This window comes from Arachis stenosperma, chromosome 2 (genome assembly GCF_014773155.1).
Source record: "Arachis stenosperma cultivar V10309 chromosome 2, arast.V10309.gnm1.PFL2, whole genome shotgun sequence".
Classification (NCBI taxonomy): domain Eukaryota; kingdom Viridiplantae; phylum Streptophyta; class Magnoliopsida; order Fabales; family Fabaceae; genus Arachis; species Arachis stenosperma.
The window spans coordinates 29,867,527-29,876,961 of record NC_080378.1 but is presented as its reverse complement, the minus strand read 5'-3'; positions in this window follow the sequence as shown (position 1 = coordinate 29,876,961).

Below are 9,435 nucleotides of genomic sequence, written 5' to 3'. Positions count from 1 at the left end.
GAGGTATGTTTATATTTTGACTAACATATCCAAAAATCTTGAAATTTATGACTGCGGAAGTAAGAATTTCACCTCCACGGTTTTTTCTTGGTAGGTATTATAGAACTCATTTGAATATATTATGCAAAGAAATCTTTAGACTAAAGCTACACCTGATACAGAAAATAAAGGTTTAAAGATAAAGTGTGTGAAGTAAGTCCTGTCTCATACCTAAGAGAGCCGACTTTGTAGAACCCAATGCATTGGTTTTGTGTTGGCAAGTATTTGAGTCAATTGTTGCTTGATTTTAATAATTTCATAATGCAGAAAATTGAACTTGGTTTCGTTTAGGGACGAGGTTGGTGCGCGAAATTTAGAACTCCACACAACTTAACCGGCAAGTGTACCGGATCGTCCAAGTAATACCTCAAGTGAGTGATGGTCGATCCCACGAGGATTGTTGGATTGAGCAAGTAGTGGTTATCCTGTAGATCTTAGTCAGGCGAATAGAAAGAGATTGGTTGTTGTTGAATGCGCATAAACACTTAAAGAAAGCAATAAAGAAATAGCAGAGAAACAATAGTGAGAAATCAGTTAAGGCTTTGGAGGTGCTATATCATTCTGGATTAACTTTTCTTACTGTCTACATCAACCGTGAATGATTCGTTCCATGGCAAAGCGGTAAGTGATTAAAGCCAGAGCCAGTGGTCATTAATCTCTTCTGATTCAAATCAAACACCAAGACCAGTGGTCGTTCAATCTAAACTAGGGTGAAGCTCTAGCAATTCAGCCTCTGATGATCCTACTCAAAACGTCACAGATAAGGTCAGATCTTCCGTATTAGAAAATGAAGCTCTATGATTCTAGCCTTAGCGCTACAGAAATCTCAATTACCCATGACTAACAGGATTTTATGTCACATATTCCCATTAGCTCAGATAACTTGTTGGAACCTGTGATGTATTCTCAAGTTGTACCTCAACGCTATCTAGCTAGGACTCGCAAAGAACTCATCTAGAATACGGGGTCATACTTCTATTCCACCCCAAATTCATAAAGATGAAAAAGGAAAATGCATCATAGAAGAAGAATCAAACATATATTGAAGTAGAAATAGTAATATTATTAATCCATAAGAATCAGCAGAGCTTCTAACCTTAACCTAGGAGGTAATTACTCATGCTTTATAGAAAACAGTGTCTAATTCAAAAATGGTGGTAGAAGGTCCTAAACATGGGTGATCTTCTCTTATATATACTAATTTAATAATGAAAAAGTACAAAAATAGGATAGATTAGGCTAAAAGTGTGAAAACCTACTTCTAGACCCACTTTGGTGAGTGTTTTGGGCTGAACTTGGCGTCCAACTTGAGGAATGGGCATTGAACACCTATTAGGGGGGTGTCTTCGAGCTTCCTTGCTCCCTTGGTGGGGTTGAACGCCAGGTTTGGACGTTCAACGCTGGCCTTGGTCCTTGTGGGGCGTTGAACACTAGAAAGGAGGTAACTTGGGCGTTCAAAGCCCGTTTTGGGCAATCCAATCCAAATTAAAGTATAGCTCATTATATATTGCTGGAAAACCTTAGAAGTTAGCTTTCCAACGCCATTAAGAGCGCGTCAATTGGACCTTTGTAGCTCCAGAAATGCTCGTTTGAATGCATGAAGGTTAGGATCTAACAGCATCTACACTCCTTTCTTTGCCTCTGAATCAAACTTTGCCAAAACTTGCCAAATTCACCCAAAAATCACCTAAAATCATAAGAAAAATACAAAATTTCAAAGTAGCATCCAAAATGTGAATTTTGCACTAAAACCTACTAAAACATAATAACGTAATGAAATCTACTAAAAACATTAAGAAAATAATGCCAACAAGCATATAAAATATCCACTCATCAGAGGTTGAAGAAGAAGAAAAGGAATTGGCATTGGTGAAGCAAAAGATTAAAAGCAGTCATGATGTCTTGATTGATCCTTGTCTATTGAAGGAAGAAACTCCCAATACTGAAATGGTAATATAACCTTTGCTTTTGTTTTCATTTTTCTTCTCAAGTAGAAGTCTTTCTTGATAAATTCCACATACTAATAAGTTACTAAATATTGTTTTATTTATATATACTTTATGGAACTAAAATCTGCATTACATCGTTATACGAATAATCTCACCTGAAAGTTCATATTTTTACAAGAACCTAATGGTGTAAATGCTATATCAAATAACCACAAATATAATATTGGTTATTTTTATGTTGCAGAGTAAAGCAATAAGGAATTTGTAGTTAACTTTAAGAGATGCACTAAAAACCAAGAAGGAAGAGCCTCGAAAGATTTAGAAACTCCTTTACACATTGTGCTAAAACACTGTTGGACTCTCCTTGTAGTGTATTTGTTGGAATAAATGAAGTCTCAACTCAAAGTTATTGCCATTGTTGTTATTAGCTGGCTCTGGATTCAGCACTCATTCCATGGTTAATGCCACCATTGATAACAATACATTTGGTTTAGTTTAGTATCATAACTACTTGTAGAGCAATTGGTAATTGACTCTCTAATTGATGTCACTACACTAGAAAGATAACTTAATATTCATGATATTTAAGCATTCGTATTTGATATAGTAAGAAGTGTATTATTTTAGTGATTACTATAGACTTTTATGTAATTAGATGATATTGAAATATTGAAGTTGTTTTATTTTACTTTTTAAAGAAAAACAGTAATAGTTATGTAAAACAATACTATATGCAATTATGTTTGGAACTATTGACATTGATAATTTTTTATATATATAGATTTATGTCTTATATTGAGGAATTATATTATAAAAGATTTAGTTTTTTAATTTTAATATTAAAAAATAAATTTCTAATTTGAGAGTATATAAATGAGATGAGATTAATGAATTATTTGAAATAAAAATAAATAAATAATTACAGGGTTTGTGGAAGTTTGAAAATCTCACAAAATAGTTAATTTTTGTTAAATTAAAAAATTAATTTGTGGAGGTTTTAAACTGTCACAAAAGTAATTTAAAATCGTCACAAAAGTCCAATATAAAACCCCCCACTAAACATACACAAAATCCACACTTAATAGATTGTGGAGGTTTTTAAAAACTCCAACAAAAGACCTCGTGGCACCTCAAATTTTGGAGGTTTCAGAAACCCTTACAAACCATTTAGTGGGGATTATAAACCTCCACAAATTAGAGAAAAAACTGCCACAAATAAATAAATCTTGTGCATGTCTTGATTGACATTTATATATAAATCGAATTTACTAAACTCGATTTAGCCATTCTAGTATTAAATCGAATCAATAAAATTCGAATTACTAAATTTATATGTAAATTAAATTTAGTAGCTTCGATTTATTATGGATTGAAATTTGAATTGAGCTATCCATAGTAAATCAAAACTGGGTGCTTCGATTTAGGCCCATAGTTTATACCCCTAATAATTCGAATTGATTGAATTCGATTTAGGCCTCTAGTAAATCAAATTCGATTTAGTAGTAACATTCATTAGTAGTAAATAACTGTTTGGTATATATATATACTTATATATAGAATTCGAATTAACTTGTTTTGAATTACATTTCACCAAATCCTATTGTTTGTTCCATCCATAAAGAGGTTAATGAATGAAATTTATTTTCTTTAAGAAATAAATAATTGTTTGTGATATTAAGTCGCTTAGAATTTTATATTATATGCGTTATTAGAATTTTTAAACTACAAATGGTAGTTAGAGTAGTGGTTTAGTAGTTTATTAGAATTTTGAAACTACAAATGCAAGTTGGAGGAGTAATAAATAATTGTTAGTTAGAGAAGTGATTAAAGATTCTGATAGAATTTGTAAGTTTTAACTATTAGAAATTTAACTTGGTTAGAAGTTTCGTTGGAGTTTAAATTAATTTAATTTAGGTTTTAAATGTTAGATTAACTAGGGAGTATAAGTTTAGCAAGGATTTAATTTAATTTAATTTATTTAAATTAATTTTATTTCTTAAATGTTAGATTAACGAGGCACTAGAAACTTAGTTACAGTTTAGTTTGATTTAATTTAATTTAATTTAATTTAATTTTAAATTTACATCTTAAATATGAGATTAACTATGTTCTATTAGAATTTAATTTAATTTGGTTTAATTTAATTTAATTTAATTCTTAAATGTTAGGTTATCTATGTTCAGGATTGCAATATCTTTTACCTTAAAGTTTATTTTTATTAGAATTCTCCACTTTAGGTGATTTTTTATTTAGCTTGGATATGATTTTCTTGAATTCGTTGGGGATTTGAGTATTGTAAGATTATTTTTTAGGGTTTAGCGTATTTTATCGAAAATGGTTTGCATTACTTAATGGTCATTTAGTGAATTATTTTTTAATTGTTATTGTTTTTAAAGAATTTTTTCATCGTCATGCAACCCCACTGATGAGCGGATAATTTATACGCTTTTTGGCATTGTTTTTAGGTAGTTTTTAGTAAGTTCAAGCTACTTTTAGGGATGTTTTCATTAGTTTTTATGTTAAATTCACATTTCTGGACTTTACTATGAGTTTGTGTGTTTTTCTGTAATTTCAGGTAATTTCTGGCTGAAATTGAGGGACTTGAGCAAAACTCTGAAAAAGGCTGACAAAAGGACTGCTGATGCTGTTAGAATCTGACCTCCCTGCACTCGAAATGGATTTTTTGGAGCTACAGAACTCCAATTGGTGCGCTCTCAACGGCGTTGGAAAGTAGACATCCAGAGCTTTCCAGCAATATATAATAGTCCATACTTTATTCAGAAATTGACGACGTAACTTGGCGTTGAACGCCAAGTTCATGCTGCTGTCTGGAGTTAAACGCCAGAAAAACGTCATGATCCGGAGTTGAACGCCCAAAACACGTCATAACTCGGAGTTCAACTCCAAGAGAAGCCTCAACTCGTGGATTGATCAAAGCTCAGCCCAAGCATACACCAAGTGGGCCCCGGAAGTGGATTTATGCATCAATTACTTACTCATGTAAACCCTAGGAGCTAGTTTATTATAAATAGGATGATTTACTAATGTATTAGACATCTTTGGTCTCAGTTTTGTTTTATTCTTCATCCTAAGAGGCTATTGATCACGCTTTAGGGGGCTGGCCATTCAGCCATGCCTGAACCTTTTACTTATGTATTTTCAACGGTGGAGTTTCTGCACACCATAGATTAAGGGTGTGGAGCTCTACTGCACCTCAAGTATTAATGCAATTCTATTTTCTTCCATTCAATTCAACTTGTTCTTATTCTAAGATATTCATTCGCACCCAAGAACATGATGAATGTGATGATTATGTGACGCTCATCATCATTCTCACCTATGAACGCACGTGATTGACAACCACCTTCGTTCTACATGCAACCGAGCTTGAATGTGTATCTCTTAGATTCCCCAACAGAATCTTCGTGGTATAAGCTAGATAGATGGCAGCATTCATGAGGATCCGGAAAGTCTCACCTTGTCTGTGGTATTCCGAGTAGGATCCCGGTAATGAATGACTGTGACGTGCTTCAGACTCGCAAGTGCTGGGCGTTAGTGACAGATGCAAAAGAATCAAGGGATTCTATTCCAGTAGGAGCGGGAACCAACCAGTGATTAGTCGTGCTGTGACAGAGCGCGTGAGCGTAGTTTTCACTACGAGGATGGGATGTAGCCTTCGACCAGTGTGATGCCTCCAGACGATTAGCCATGCGAGTGACAGCCGCAGAGGACCATTTTCCAGAGAGGATACAAAGTAGCCATCGTTGAACGGTGAACCCCTATACACAGCTTGCCATGGAAAGGAGTAAGAAGGATTGAATTGAAGCAATAGGGAGGTAGGCGTTCTTGAGCCATACAGTATCTCCACTCGCTTATCTGAAATTCCTACTAATGAATCTGCATAAGTATCCCTTTTATTATTTCTATTTTCTTATTTCTATTTTCGAAACCATAAACCAATTTAATCTGCCTAACTGAGATTTACAAGGTGACCATAGCTTGCTTCATACCAACAATCTCTGTGGGATCGACCCTTACTCACGTAAGGTTTATTACTTGGACGACCCAGTACACTTGCTGGTTAGTTGAACGGAGTTGTGAATTCAACCAGTGCCATAATAATGATTTCATACAAATACAAAGAATATGGATCACAATTTCGTCCACCAAGTTTTTGGCGCCGTTGCCGGGGATTGTTCGAGTATGGACAACTGACGGTTCATCTTGTTGCTCAGATTAGGTAATTTTCTTTTCAAAAATCTTTTTCAAAATTTTTCTTTTATTTTTCGTTTTTCTAAACTTTATTTTCGAAAAAATTAATAAAAAAAAATTAGAAAATCATAAAAACTAAAAATATTTTGTGTTTCTTGTTTGAGTCTTGAGTCAATTTTTAAGTTTGGTGTCAATTGCATGCTTTAAAATTTTTCTTGCATTTTTTTCGAAAAATCCATGCATTCATAGTGTTCTTCATGATCTTCAAGTTGTTCTTGATAAGTCCTCTTGTTTGATCTTGATGATTTCTTGTTTTGTGTCTTATGTTGTTTTTCATGTGCATTCTTTGTTTGTTAGAGTCCATGCATTAAAGATTTCTAAGTTTGGTGTTTTGCATGTTTTCTTTGCATCACAAATTTTTCAAAAATATGTTCTTGATGTTCATCATGATCTTCAAAGTGTTCTTGGTGTTCATCTTGACATTCATAGCATTCTTGCATGCATTCATTGTTTTGATTTAAAAATTTCATGCATTGAGTATTTTTGTTGTTTTTCTCTCTCATAACTAAAAATTCAAAAATCAAAAAAATATCTTTTCCTTATTTCCCTCCAAATTTTCGAAATTTTGGGTTGACTTGGTCAAAAATTTTTTTAAAAAAAAAAGTTGTTTCTTACAAGTCAAGTCAAAATTTCAAATTTTAAAAATCTTATCTTTTCAAAATCTTTTTCAAAAATCATATCTTTTTCATTTTTTTTCTATTTTTTTCGAAAATTTCAAAAACATTTTTTAAAACATTTTCAAAATCTTTTTCTTATCTTTACATCTAATTTTCAAAAATTCACTAATAATTAATGTGATTGGTTCAAAAATTTGAAGTTTGTTGCTTTCTTGTTAAGAAAGGTTCAATCTTTAAGTTCTAGAATCTTATCTTGTAGTTTCTTGTTAGTGAAGTAAATAATTTTAAAATTTTTGAATTAAATCTTTTTATCTTTTATTTTATCTTTTTCAAAAATTTTATCTTTTTCAAAATTTGATTTCAAAATATCTTATCTAACTTACTATCTTTTTATCTTTTTCAAATTTTGATTTCAAATCTTTTTCAATCAACTAACTAACTTTTTGTTTGTTTCTTATCTTTTTCAAAACCACCTAACTACTTTTCCCTCTTCAATTTTCGAAAATATCTCACCCCTTTTTCAAAAATTCTTTTTAATTAATTGTTTCATGTTTTAATTTTAATTACATTTTATCTCTAAATTTTCGAAAATTACTAACCCCTTTTTCAAAACTATTTTCGAAATCTCCCTCCTCTTTTCTTCTTCTATTTAATTATTTAATTACTAACACTTCTCTCCACCTCTCTTCATCCAAAAATCCGAATCTCCTTCTTCATTCTTCTACCCCTTTCTTCTTCTACTAACACAAAGGAATCTCTATACTGTGACATAGAGGATTCCTCTTTCTTTTCTTGTTTTCTTCTCTTTCATATGAGCAGGAACAGGGATAAAGGCACTCTTGTTGAAATTGATCCAGAACCTGAAAGGACTCTGAAGAGAAAATTAAGAGAAGCTAAATTACAACAATCCAGAAGCAACCTTTTAGAAATTTTTGAACAAGAGAAAGAGATGGCAGCCGAAAATAATAATAATGCAAGGAGAATGCTTGGTGACTTTACAAAGCCAACGTCCAAGTTTGATGGAAGAAGCATCTCCATTCCTGCCATTGGAGCCAATAACTTTGAGCTTAAGCCTCAACTAGTTGCTTTAATGCAACAAAACTGCGAGTTTTATGGGCTTCCATCTGAAGATCCTTATCAGTTTTTAACTGAGTTCTTGCAGATCTGTGAGACTGTAAAGACGAATGGAGTTGATCCTGAAGTCTACAGACTTATGCTTTTCCCTTTTGCTGTAAGAGACAGAGCTAGAATATGGTTGGACTCACAACCTAAGGATAGCCTGGACTCCTGGGATAAGCTGGTCACTGCCTTCTTGGATAAATTCTTTCCTCCTCAAAAGCTGAGCAAGCTGAGAGTGGATGTTCAAACCTTCAAACAAAAAGATGGTGAATCCCTCTATGAAGCTTGGAAAAGATACAAGCAGCTGACCAAAAGATGTCCATCTGACATGTTTTCAGAATGGACCATATTAGATATATTCTATTATGGTCTCTCTGAATTTTCGAAAATGTCATTGGACCATTCTACAGGTGGATCTGTCCACATGAAGAAAACGCCTGAAGAGGCTCAAGAACTCATTGATATGGTTGCAAATAACCAGTTCATGTACACTTCTGAGAGGAATTCCGTGAACAATGGGATACCTCAGAAGAAAGGAGTTCTTGAAATTGATACTCTGAATGCCATATTGGCTCAGAACAAAGTGTTGACTCAACAGGTCAACATGATCTCTCAAAATCTGAATGGATGGCAACATGCATCCAACAGTACTAGAGAGGCGGCTTCTGAAGAAGCTTATGATCCTGAGAACCCTGCCATGGCAGAGGTTAATTACATGGGTGAACCTTATGGAAACACCTATAACTCATCATGGAGAAATCATCCAAATTTCTCATGGAAGGATCAACAAAAACCTCAACAAGGTTTTAACAATGGTGGACGTAATAGGCTGGGCAATAGCAAGCCATATCCATCATCTTCTCAGCAACAGACAGAGAATTCTGAACAAAACACTTCTAATCTAGCCAATGTAGTCTCTGATCTGTCAAAGGCCACTTTCAGTTTCATGAGTGAAACAAGATCCTCCATTAGAAATCTGGAGGCACAAGTGGGCCAGCTGAGTAAGAAAGTCATTGAAACCCCTCCCAGTATTCTCCCAAGTAATACAGAAGAGAATCCAAAAGGAGAGTGCAAGGCCATTGACATAGTCAATATGGCCGAATGCACAAGGGATGAGGAGGACGAAAATCCTAGTGAGGAAGACCTCCTGGGACGTTCCTCAAGCAAGAAGGAGTTTCCTATTAAGGATCCAAAGGAATCTGAGGCTCATATAGAGACCACAGAGATTCCATTAAATCTCCTTCTACCATTCATGAGCTCTGAAGACTATTCTTCCTCTGAAGAGGATGAAGATGTGACTGGAGAGCAAGTTGCTCAATACTTAGGAGCTATCATGAAGCTGAATGCCAAGTTATTTGGTAATGAGACTTGGGAAAGTGAACCTCCCTTGCTCATTAATGAACTGGATACTTGGATTCAGAAAATTCTACCTCAAAAGA